This window comes from Notamacropus eugenii, chromosome 5 (assembly GCF_028372415.1).
Source record: "Notamacropus eugenii isolate mMacEug1 chromosome 5, mMacEug1.pri_v2, whole genome shotgun sequence".
Taxonomy (NCBI): Eukaryota; Metazoa; Chordata; class Mammalia; order Diprotodontia; family Macropodidae; genus Notamacropus; species Notamacropus eugenii.
This window is the reverse complement of record NC_092876.1, coordinates 154480976-154494403: the sequence shown is the minus strand read 5'-3', so window position 1 is coordinate 154494403 and position 13428 is coordinate 154480976. Positions and strand designations below refer to the sequence as shown.

At 36.2% G+C, this 13428-nt stretch overlaps 1 protein-coding gene and 1 long non-coding RNA gene across 17 annotated transcripts in view; one reads left to right on the top strand and one right to left on the bottom strand.

Moving 5' to 3' along the window:
* The window catches only part of LOC140505370 (uncharacterized), a 126123-nt gene that overhangs the window by 12032 nt on the left and 100663 nt on the right, over nt 1–13428 (bottom strand). The gene's annotated exons all lie outside the window — the stretch shown is intronic.
* The window catches only part of CEP126 (centrosomal protein 126), a 138557-nt gene that overhangs the window by 40549 nt on the left and 84580 nt on the right, over nt 1–13428 (top strand). The window lies entirely within an intron of this gene.

The following is a 13428-nucleotide window of genomic DNA, read 5'->3' as shown; positions in this document are numbered from 1 at the left end:
TTTATTGACATATTTTTCTCTTCTTTCACTTTTCTTTTTTCATAAATTTTATTTTACTTTTTTTCTGTTAAAAAAATTTATTTTCTCTCCCTACCCATTGAAAAGAAAAAAGGAAAAGAAAACCTTAAGTAACAAATACAGAGAAGCAAGCAAAACAGATTTCCACATTGACCATGGCCAAAACTATATGCTTCATTCTGCATTTTAAGTCCATCGAATATCTGTGAGGAGGTGGGTAGCATGGTTCATCATCAGTCCTGACCTCATAATTGGTCATTGCATAATCGGAGTTCTTAACAGCTTTCAAAGTTGTTTGTCTTTACAGAGGTGGTGTTATTATACAAATAGTTCTCATGGTCCTGCTCTCTGTGTCACTTCATAAAAGTCTTCCCTAGTTTCTCTGAAACCATCCGTTTAGTCATTTCTCATGATATAATAGTAATCTGTTACATTCATATGTTCAGCCATTGAAAGATATTCCATTCACTTCAAGTTCTTTGCTACATCAAAGAGTTTTGCTTTAAATATTTTTGTACACAGAGGCTATTTTCCTCTTTCTTTGAACTATTTTTGAGGTATAGGGTTAGTGGTGGTGTTGTTGGGTCAAAGACTGCATAGTGTAATGACTTTAGGGACATAGTTCCTAATTGCTGTTCACAATAGCTAGCCTAGTTCATGGAACTACTAACAGTGCAATAATGTGCTTGTTTCCCTGCTGCCCACTTGACATTTGTCATTTTTTCTTTTTTTTCAACTTTGCTTTTTTCTCAATCTGATGGCACATATTAAGTGTACAACAGAAAGAAGTAATCTTTTAAAATAGATTTTAGTGTTTTTGTTTTTATATCAGTTGTATTTACCCCATATTCCTCTTCCTCCTCTTCCCAGAAAGCTTTCCCTTATAAATAAATTTTAAGAAAGGAAAAATAGAACCAATATTTTAATAAGTAAATTAATTTAGATAGTACTATCATTTTATTTTATAAAATGCATTTTGTAAGTAGGATACAGGCTGCTTATAAGCAATCAATATTTCTCCAGTTATTTAGGTCTAGCTGCTTACATAAAAAATGTTTTGAATTGTATTCATCTAAATCCTCTGTGTTTTTCAGTAGTAGACTCCCACATATTTCATATATTTTGTAGTTATTTTAAATAGTATTTCTCTTTCTGTCTCTTCCTGCTGGGCTTTTTGTACGGAAACACTGGTGCATTAAGTGGATTTATTTTATGTTCTGCAATTTTTCTGATAATTGTTTAACATAACTTTAGTTGACTCCCTAGAGTTCTCTAAGTAAACCATGATCTTTACAAAAAAAAAAAAATAATAATCCTGTTTCCTCTTTAGCTTTGTTTAGTCCTTATTTTTTTCTTGTCTTATTGCTATAGCTGGCATTTTGAGCACTATAAAGGGTTTTCCAAAAGTCTTAGTGCAGTTTTAAGGCTGCACTGACTTTTGTTTAGCTATTCTACAATTAATGAATATCCTCAGATTTATTTTCCTTGCCACTTCAAAAAGAGTTATTAATATTCTATAGGTTATTAAAGTTTGTTTTGCACAAAAACAATTTCTCCCTTATCTGTCCTCCTTTAATTCCCCTTTCTGTCTTTTCCCCTTTCCCTCCTAGTTGTCTGTTGAGTGAAATTAAGCTACTAAATTGAAGCTATTAAACTTAAAACTGCACCAAGATTTTTAGAAAACCCTGTATAAAATAGTAGTAGTGATTAATGAACATCCTTTTTCTATTCCTGGTGTCACTGGAAAGTTTATTCCCATTTCATATAATTCTGGATGCTGGTTTTAGATAGATACTATTTATAATATTGAGGAAAGGTTCATTGATTTGCATGTTTTCTAGTGTTTTTTTTAAATAGCCATGATATTTTTATTTTGCTAAAAGTTTTTTCTGTCTGTTGATATAATAGTTTGACTTTTGTTGATCTTGTTATTAACATGGTCTATTATGTTGATAGTTTTCCTAATATTGAACTATTCCTACATTACTAGATACAAATCCAGCTTTGTTCCCTTACTTTGTCCTTATTCTTTCTTTTAAAAACAAATGTATTTTTAATCAATAAAAATCTGCCTTTACCTTCCCCAGTTCCCATTCCCAACTCCAATTAAAAATGAAAGACAAACTAACTTCTATTACAAATGTGTATTTCAAGAAAAACCAAATTTATTTACCAAATAGGTCCAAAAAATATGTATAATTCTGTACTTTTCAGTTTTTCTCTTCTCTATCAGGAGTTGGGTGACATGTTTCTTCATTAGTTCTCTGGAATTGTAATTGGTCATTTTACTGATCAGAATTCCTAAGTCTTTCAAAGTTGTCTGTCTTCATATTGTTGTTATTCTTTTTGTAACATTATTGAATGTTAAATTATAACATATCACATATTTGTTAGTATCAAGCATCTCATAATGTCTTCTTTGCTTATCAGCAAAGATTTTTAAATTATTTTTAAAATTTATTTATTTTTAGTTTTCAACATTCACTTTCACAAAATTTTGAGTTCCAAATTTTCTCCCCTTCCCCAACCCCAAGACAGCATGCAGTCTGATATAGGCTCTACATATACATTCATATTAAATATATTTCACAATATTCATATTGTAAAGAAGAATTGGAAACAATTGGAGGAACCACAAGAAAGAAGAAACAAAACAAACAAAAAAAGAGAGCAAATTGTATGCTTTCATCTGCATACAGACTCCATAGTTCTTTTTCTGGATGTGGATAGCATTTTCCATCATGAGTCTTTTGGAGTTATCTTAGGTCCTTGCATTGCTGTGAGGAGTTAAGTCTATCATGGTCATTACCTCATGTTGTCATTCTACAAATTGTTTTTCTGCTTCTGTTCACTCTCCATCAGTTCATATAAATTTTACCAGTTTTCTCTGAAATCATCCTCTTCATCGTTTCTTAGAGCATAATATTATTCCAAATACTCTTCCACATTTAAACACCATAACTTGTTCAGCCATTCCCCAATTTGTGGATACTCCCAAATTCCCATTCTTTGACATCTCCAAAAGAGTTATAACTATTTTTGTTTAATCTTAGAGTTTATTCTGCTTAGAACTTAGAAATCCCTCTTTTAACCTACCCTCTAATTCTCCCTTTTCCCTTCTCCTTTCTGCTCATTTCCCTATCCAGTGAAATATATTTCTGTACCCAACTCTGTATGTATCCTTCCCTTCTTTGTCTATTTTGGATGAGAGTGAGGTTCAGGGCTCAGCTACTTCCTCAAATCTCCCTTGCCCACCCTGAGTGAAGTAATTTTCCTTAACCTTCCTTTTCACTCCCCATTAGTATATTTCTCTTCAGCTTTCCACTCTGCTCTTAGGATCATCAAGACACAGAAGAACCATTTCCAATCCTTGTCTAGTTAGGTTCCAAATATGACTCCAAGTAATGATAGGGTTCAAGAAGGGACACATGCATGATTTCCCTTTATTCAAATGCAAGCAGTTTATCATGGTTTAGCCCTTTATCATTGTTCATTCTAGTTTACTTTTTTATATTTCTCTTAATTCCTGTGTTTGAACTTGAAAGTTCCTATATAGCTCTAGAGTTTCTTCTCATCAGAAATGCTTGGCCATCTTCTGTTTCATTAAAGGTCTGTTTTTCCCCAGTAGCCCACAAAGAAAAGGGTACTAGGATGAAGTGTTCAGGGGATACCCATGCATTTTAGAAATAACATTGAAGAGCTACAGAGTATCCAAAGGAGATCATACTGAATTGTTTCAAGATTATTCTATATGCGAATCATTTGAAGGAACTAGAGATTTTATCCAGGAAAAGAGAATGCTGGAGTCAGGGAAATAACTTTCCAAGTTTTTGAAAGGCTGTCACATTGAAGAGTACATCCAATCCATCCTTCTACACTTATGCAGCAGCACGCTTAATTTGTTTCAGTTTTCACAAAGATTAATCATATTTTGCTTCAAAGAAGTATTAGGCTTGTTCATTTTAACCTGCAGAGTAGAACTCGGAGAAAATGGCACAGATTACAGAGGCAAATTTTGGTTTAATATGAGGAAAAACTTCCTAGCAATGAGAGTTATCCAAAAGTAATATGAGTTTAATTGGGCAATAATGTATTCCCCCCTCACTGAAGATATTTAAGCAAAATAGTTTGCTTTCTTATTGGTTATAAGTTGGACTAGATGACTTTTCCTGTCCCTTCCAACTCTTCGGTTCTGTGTGTACATAGTTTTGCCAATGAAGCAAGTATAGGCAAAGCAAAGAAAACTAAATATAACATATTAGGTGACTGGGGCAGAATGAAGAAGATGAATTAATGAGGATAAAAATAATAATAGTAACTTATCTTTGTATAGCAGTTTAAGTTTATAAAGTGCTTTCCTCACAAAGTCTCATAAAATAAGGAGAGGAATAATGAGGCAACTAAGGGTTTAAATGATTTGCCTTTTTTCACATGGTTTACTGACTAGAAACATGAATTCAAAGGCAAATCTTTTCACACCAAACCCAGTGTTCTTTTCACTACATAGTTGGCCACAGTTGGGTTTTTTTTTTATTTAACTTTTAACATTTATTTTCACAAAATTTTGGGTTACAAATTTTCTCCCCTTTTATCCCCTCCCCCCCCCAAACCCAAGCATTCTAATTGCCCCTGTGACCAATCTGCTCTCTCTTCTATCCTCCCTCTCTGCCCTTGTCTCCGTCTTCTCTTTTGTCCTGTAGGGCCAGATAGCTTTCTTTACCCCTTAACCTGTATTTCTTATTTCCTAGTGGTAAGAACATTACAGTTGATCCTAACACTTCGAGTTCCAACTTCTTTAGCTCCCTCCCTCTCCACCCCTTCCCTTTGGAAGACAAGCAATTCAATATAGGCCAAATCTGTGTAGTTTTGCAAATGATTTCCATACTAGTTGTGTTGTATAGGACTAACTATATTTCCCTCCATCCTATCCTGTCCCCCATTACTTCTATTCTCTTATGATCCTTTCCCTCCCCATGAGTGTCGACCTCGGATTGCATTCTCCTCCCCATGCCCTCCCCTCTATCCTCCCCCCAACCCTGCTTGTGCCCTTGTCCCCCACTCTCCTGTATTGTGAGATAGGTTTTCCTATCAAAATGAGTGTGTATTTTATTCTTTCCTTTAGTGGAATGTGATGAGAGTAGACCTCATGTTTTTCTCTCGCCTCCCCTCTTTATCCCTCCACTAATAAGTCTTTTGCTTGCCTCTTTTATGAGAGATAATTTGCCCCATTCAATTTCTCCCTTTCTCCTCCCAATATTTCTCTCTCACTGCTTGATTTCATTTTTTTTTAAGATATGATCCCATCCTCTTCAATTCACTCTGTGCACTCTGTCTCTATGTATGTGTGCGTGTGTGCATGTGTGTGTGTGTACTCCCACCCAGTACCCAGATACTGAAATGTTTCAAGAGTTACAAATATTGTCTTTCCATGTAGGAATATAAACAGTTCAACTTTAGTAAGTCCCTTATGACTTCTCTTTGCTGTTCACCTTTTCATGGTTCTCTTCATTCTTGTGTTTGAAAGTCAAATTTTCTTTTCAGCTCTGGTCTTTTCATCAAGAAAATTTGAAAATCCTCTATTTCATTGAAAGACCATTTTTTCTCCTGAAGTATTATACTCAGTTTTGCTGGGTAGGTGATTCTTGGTTTTAGTCCTAGTTCCTTTGACTTCTGGAATATCCTATTCCATTCCCTTTAATCCCTTAATGTAGAGGGTGCTAGATCTTGTGTTATCCTGATTGTATTTCCACAATACTTGAATTGTTTCTTTCTAGCTGCTTGCAATAATTTCTCTTTCACCTGGGAATTCTGGAATTTGGCCACAATGTTCCTAGGAGTTTCTCTTTTTGGATCTCTTTCATGCGGTGTTCTGTGGATTCCTTGAATATTTATTTTGCCCTCTGGTTCTAGAATCTCAGGGCAGTTTTCCTTGATAATTTCATGGAAGATAATGTCTAGGCTCTTCTTTTGATCATGGTTTTCAGGTAGTCCCAGAATTTTTACATTGTCTCTCCTGAATCTATTTTCCAGGTCAGTTGTTTTTCCAATAAGATATTTCACATTATCTTCCATTTTTCCAATCTTCTCGCTATGTTCTGTGATATCTGTCTTTCTCACAAAGTCCTTAGCGTCCATCTGTGCCATTCTAGTTTTGAAAGAACTATTTTCTTCAGTGAGCTTTTGAATCTCCTTTTCCATTTGGCTAATTCTGCTTTTGAAAGCATTCTTCTCCTCATTGGCTTTTTGAACCTCTTTTGCCAATTGAGTTAGGCTAGTTTTCAAGGTGTTAATTTCTTCAACATTTTTTTGCTTCTCCTTTAGCAGGGAGCTGATCTGCTTTTCATGCTTCTCTTTCATCCCTCTCATTTCTCTTCCCAGTTTTTCCTCCACCTCTCTAACTTGATTTTCAAAATTCTTTTTGAGCTCTTCCATGGCCTGAGCCCATTGGGTGGGCTGGGACACAGAATCCTTGATTTCTGTGTCTTTGCCTGATGGTAAGCATTGTTCTTCCTCATCAGAAAGGAAGGGAGGAAATGTCTGTTCTCCAAGAAAGTACCCTTCAATAGTTTTATTTCTTTTCCCTTTTCTGGGCATTCTCCCCAGCCAGTGACTTGACCTCTGAATATTCTCCTCACACCCACCTCGCCTCCTGGTCCTCCCAGCCAGCGTTTGGGGACTGAGATTCAAATGCTGCTTCCTGCCTTAGGGCTTTTGGCGGGGGCAGGGCTGCTATTCAGTGTGAGAATTAAGTTCAGGTGGTCAGGTCAGGGCAGGGCCGCCTCTCAGGCTCAGTTCCCTCAGGGGGTTTATGTACAGACCTTCCACAATGGATCCAGGCTCCCGCCCGCTTGGGGAGCCCCTCTCTGCAGCCACCTCTCAGCTTCTATCTCCCGGGGGGGCCCGAGCCATGGGGGCACCCCACTCCCCTCTCGACCCACCAAAGAGACTCTCTCACCGACCCCTGTCACCTGTGGGTGGAGGGGCTTGTGCCGCTGCTGGGGATCCCGTCCCCATAGCCCGCTCGGATCTTTTCCTCATGGTGTCGCGGCCGCTGCAGGGCTGCCCTCTGCTCCCAGTCCCGGCGCCCAGTCCGCAGCGCGAAGGACCCCCCACGAGAGGTTTGCAGGTCTCTCTGGAACAGAAATCTCCCTCGCTCCAATATTCTGTGGCCTCTGGGTGCAGAATTCACCGTGAGTTGGTTCCCTCTAGCCATTCTGTGGGTTGTGGGTTCGGAGCTATGTGTATGTGCGTCTTTCTACTCCGCCATCTTGGCTCTGCCCCCCCCCCCCCACAGTTGGGTTTTACTGGCTAGTTTCATTCCCTTCCCTTCCCTCCCCTCCCCTCCCCTCCCCTTCCCCCTAAACCTACTGCACTCTGAAGTTCGGATGCCAATGGGCCCCTGCCTAAGGGTTCTTCTGGATGCTTCTGCCTTTACTAGTGATTATCAATAGTAACCGTTGCTGTTTCCCTCCCAGCCTCATGTGTTCCTTTTTCTTTGCCTCATTAAAGGGGCCATGCCCTGGCTCCTCCTTAAACAGGCTTTTTCAATGAATGGGTGTTATCTCACCCAAAGTGACTGCCTGCAAAGACCTTGGCCTAAAGGGGCCAAGGTCTCCCAGTGCATCCTGGGTCATCTCCAGTCATCCTGATGAATATCTGGTCACTGGATTCAGATGGCTCTGGAGGAGAAATGAGCCTGGTGACCTTGCACAGCCTTCCCTCACTTAAAACAAAGTGAAGTCATCATTCCTCTGATGTCATGGTCTTCTTCAGCAACAAAGGACGAACACAACAATTTAGCTATACTGATATATTTGTTCTTTGTGGAACATGACACATCTCCCACCTTCATGCTTTGCACAGGCTGTCTCTCATGCTGTAATATTCTATGTCCTCACTTCCACTTGTAATTTCTCTAGCTTGCTTCAAGACCCAGCTGAAATTCTACATTCTTCAGAACATCTTTCCTACAGTCCCCTCAGCTTCTAGGGGATTTACCTTCTGAAATCACCTTTCATTTGCTCTGTATATATCTTATATTTACCTAGTTATCTGCATATTATTTCTCAAATTAGAATTCGAACTTTTTGAGATCAAGGACTATTTTTGCCTTCTTTCATACCCCTAGTGCTTAGCAAAGAGTCTGGACTGTAGTGTAAGCGCATGTAGTGGGGTTTATTTGTCAGGTAAGAGGGCCACTGTTCTGTCACTTGTAAGCACCTTGAAACTAGGACTTCTTTGTACATATGTAACTAGTGCCTAGCACATGATAGGCACTTACTAAATACTTAGTGATTATCTCCATCAGAGGTTGTAATTATATTCATTAAGGTTCTTATTTTTAACCAAATTGGAACAACCTTTCAAACTGAATTGTTTTAAACATGTAATCCCAGTTGTTATGGTAATTTTTACATGCTACTCCAACAAACGAAATATATTCCAATATATGTAGTTGTTTGCTACAAGAGTATTCAAATTTCCTGGGCCAAAAACAATCACCTACATAGGTATATTATATTTTTAGTGTTTAAAGCCTGCATTTTAAATAGAATAACAAATCACTGTGAAAATAAATCATCATAAATCAAGATGCATCGTAACCTATTTCCAAGATATCACAAATACATTTGAAAGCTAATACAGAAGAAAAGAAAAGGGAAGGTCATTGAAGTATTTTCTTTTTAATTCACAGATGATAATGGAAGGAATCACAAACAAAACTGCTTTGAAAGTTTACATGCTGAATTTGTTACATACTTAAAAAGAAAAGCAAACTGTAAATAATAGAGATTTATAGTCTTGTGTGCAGTCTTCTTTGTTCTTTTGTATATATGGAAGTATCCACTTTAAGGTCAAATTTTTTTTTTTAAATCACTTTGAAAGATCTTTATGTACAGTAATAGTACTTACAAGAGAATCTATGTTTAAAATCAACATCTAGGTATTTTGTACTTTATGTATATAAACACCCAAAAGATAAACTGTAATACACTGGAGGAAGTATGAAATTCTTCTAGGCTTGGAGACTTCAACTCATTAAAGACCAGTAGGTACTCTCTTACTATCTCTCTACAAAGTCTTTTCAAGTTTTTATTTTTGTTCATTTTGAACTTAAATACAAAAAGACCAAAAAAAAGAATATTTCCATGTGCATAGCACTTTTCATTTAGAATCTTTCTATCTTTTTCTTAAATCAACCAGTTCATCATTTCTTATAACACAGTAGTATTTCATCACAATCATATACCACAACTTGTTTATCCATTGAGGGGCATTCCCTCAATTTCCAGTTCTTTGCCACCACAAAAAGAGCTGCTATAAATATTTTAGAAGCTGTAAGTTCTTTTCCTTTTTCCTTGAACCCCTTGGAAAATAGACCTTATAGTGGTATTACTGGGTCAAAGGATATACACAGTTTTATAACCTTTTGGGCACAGTTCTAGATTGTTTTCCAAAATGGTTAGTTAAATTCCTGTTTCACCAACAGTAGCATCCCAGTTTTTCCATATCCCCTCCAATATTTGTTGCTTTCCCCTTCTATCATTTTAGCCAGTCTGATAGGTGTAAGATACCTCAGAGTTGTTTTAATTTGCATTTCTCAAATCAATAGTGATTTAGAGCATTTTAATGTGATTATTATATAGTTTTGATTTCTTCATTGGAAAATTGTGAACTCATATTCTTATAACTTTGACAAAGTTCTTTGTATATTTGAACTCTGAAACTTTTATCTGAGAACAGTCTATAAAAATTTTCCTACCAATTTTAAAGTTTTTATGCCCTAATATATGGTCAGTTTTTGTAAAGTACTATGTAGTGTTGAGAAAAAGGTGTATTCATTTCTATTCTTATTCAGTTCTCTCCAGATATATATCATATACAGCTTTTCTAAGATTCTATTCACCTCCTTAACTTCTTTCTTATTTATTTTTTGGTTGGATTTATCTAATTCTAAAATCCCTCCCCTACTATTGTAGTAGTACTATATATTTCCACCTGTAATTCATTTTTTTCGTTTAAAAATTTAGATTCTATAGCATTTAGTACATTTATGTTTAGTATAGATTTTACTTCATTTTCTGTGGTACCTTTTATCGTAGTGTAGTTCCCCTGTTTATCTTTTCTTTAAATCTATTTTAGCTTTAATTTTGTCTGAGATCATGATTGCTACTCCTGCTTTTTTCTACCCTTACTGAAGCATAATAAATTCTAGTTCAGCCCTTTATTTTAACTCTGTATATCTCTCATTTTTAAATGTATTTCTTGTAAACAACATATTGTTGGATTGTGATTTTTAATCCATTTATTTATCCATTTCTATTTTATGGATTATTTCATCCCATTCAGATTGAAAGTTGTGTATTTCTCTCCATCCTATTTTTCCTCACTATTATCCTTCTCATCATCTCTTTTTGCTGTATCCCACCTCACTAATCTGATTTACTTTTAACCACTACCTTCCTAATACACACCCTTTTAAAGAATCCTTCCCTTTTCCTCTTCCCCTGCCCTCCTACTACTGATCTACACCCCCTCCTAAGAGTCCCTCCCTTATCCTGTCCACTCACCTGCCTATTTCTTTATAAATTTAGAAGATTTTCAAACCCTTATAAATGTAAATATTATTTCCCTCTTTAATCCAGTTCAGATGAGAATAAGGTCCCACTACCAGCTCTCCACCTGTTTCCACTGTTAACAGTTCTGCCATTCATGCCTCTTTTGTATGAGATAATTCCTCCATTTTACCTCTTCCTTCTCAGTTTTGTTTTTTAGCATCATCCTATCACATTCAATTAAACCTCAAGTCTTCTATCTATATTCACTCTTCCAAACTGCCCAAGTAATGACAACATTCTTAAGAGTGCAGATAACATTTTCCCATATAAGATGTAAACAGTCTGGCCTTATTGAGTCCCTCATAATTGATCTTTAATGTTTACTTACATTTCTCCTAGATATTATACATCAAATTTTCCATTGAATTTTGATCTTTTTGTCACAAATATCTGAAAGTGTTTCAATTAATTAAATATCAATTTTTTTTTCATTCAGGATTATACTCAACTTTGCTGGGTAAGTTATTATTTGTTGCAAACCCAGGTCCTTTGTTCTTCTAAATATAATGTTCTAAACCCTTTGGTCTTTTAATGTAGAAGCTGCTAGAACTTCTCTTATCCTGATTTTAGCTCCATAGTATTTAATTATTTTTTCTTATTGCTTGTAGCATTTCCTCCTTAACCTGAGAATTTTGAAATTTGGCTAACATGTTCCTATAAATTTTCAACTTGAGAAATCTTTCAGGTGGTGACTAGTGCATTTTTTTTTATTTCTATTTTACCTTCTCATTCTAGAAATTGAGGACAATTTTCCTTAATGGTTTCTTGTAATATCATATCTAGACTTTTTTATCGTGACTTTCAAGTAGTTCAACAATGTTTTCTATTTCTACTTTACCCTCTCAATTCTAAGATTTCAGGGTAGTTTTCCTTAATAATTTCTTGTAATATTATATCAAGACTTTTTTTTGGTTGTAACTTTCAGGTAGTCCAACAATTCTTTTATTGTCTTTCCTTAATCTGTTCTCTAAATCAGTCATTTTCCTTTTTTCATGTTTTTTATAAATTATTTATTTTCAGTTTTCAACATTCACTTCAACAAAATTTTGAATTTCAAATTTTCTCCCCATCTGCCCCCTCCCCCCACCCCAGGAGAGCATTTATTATAATTACTCTTTCCCCCAATTTGCCCTCCCTTCTATAATCCCTCCCTTTTATCCCCTTCTCTTCTATTTTCCTGTAGGGCAAGCTAGATTTCTGTACCCCATTGCCTTGATATCATATTTCCCAGTTGCACGTAAAAAAAATTTTAAAGCTCTGAGTTCCACATTCTCCCCCTTCCCCTCCCTCCACCCCTTCACTGAGAAGGCTAGTGATTCGATATAGGTTATAAATGTGTAGTCATGCAAAACACTTCCATAACAGTCATGTCATGAAAGACTAACTATATTTCCCTCTAACCTGTCCCTCCCTCCACTTATTCTATTCTCTCCTTTGACTTGTCTCTCTACCAAAGGGTTTGCTTCTGAGTACCCTTTCCCCCAATCTGCTGTCCCTTCCATTATCCCCCCTCTTATCCCCTTCCCCTCCCTGCTTTCCTGTAGGGTAAGATGAACTTCCATATTCATTTGAGTGTGTATATTATTCCTTCCTGAAGCCAAATCTGATGAAAGGAAGACTCACTTATTCCCTCTCACCTTCCCCTTCTCCCCCTTCATTGTAAAAATTCTTTCTTGCCTCTTTTATGTGAGATGATTTACGTTCTACTTCTCCCTTTCTCTTTCTTCTGGTATATTCCTCTCAACACTTAATTTTCTGTTTTAGATGTCTTCCCTTCATATTCAGCTCACCCTGTGCTCCCCCCCATATGTGTGTGTATCTATGTATGTATGTGTATATGTATATATGTATATGTATGTATATACACATATACACACATATCCATATGTATATACACACATATATATATACATACATACATACCCATACACATCTACATATTTATATTCTTCTAACTACCCTAAAACTGAGAAAGGTCTCATGAGTTACAAATATCATTTTTCCATGTATGAATGTAAACAGTTCAACTTTATTAAGTCCCTTATGGTTTCTCTTCCCTGTTCACTTCTTCTGCTTCTCTTGATTCTTGTATTTGAAAGTCAGATTTTCTGTTCGGCTCTGGTCTTTTCAACAAGAATGCTTGAAAGTCCTCTGTGTCATTGATGTTCCATTTTTACCCCTGAAGTATTATACTCAGTTTTGTTGGGAAGGTGATTCTTGGTTTTAATCCTATTTCCTTTGACCTCTGGAATATCATATTCCAAGCCCTCTCATCCCTTACTGTAGAAGCTGCTAAATCTTGTGTTATATTGTTTGTGTTTCCACAGTACTTGAATTGTTTCTCTCTGGCTGCTTGTAATATTTTCTGCTTGACCTGGGAACTCTGAAATTTGACTATAACATTCCTAGGAGTTTTCCTTTTGGGATCTCTTTCAGGATGTGATTGATGGATTCTTTCCATTTCTGTTTTACCCTCTGGTTCTAGAATATCAGGGCAGTTTGTCTTGATAATTTCTTGAAAGATGATGTCTAGGCTCTTTTTGTGATCATGTCTTTCAGGTAGTGCAATAATTTTTAAATTACCTCTCCTGGATGCATTTTCAAGGCCAGTTGTTTTTCCAGTGAGATACTTCACATTGTCTTCTATTTTTTCGTTCTTTCAGTTTTGTTTTATAATTTCTTGATTTCGAGGGGACAGAGCCAAGATGGTGGAGTAGAAGAACTGACCTACTCTAGCTCCTCCTTGACAGCCCATAAAATACCTGTAAAAAATGACTAACCAAATTTTAAA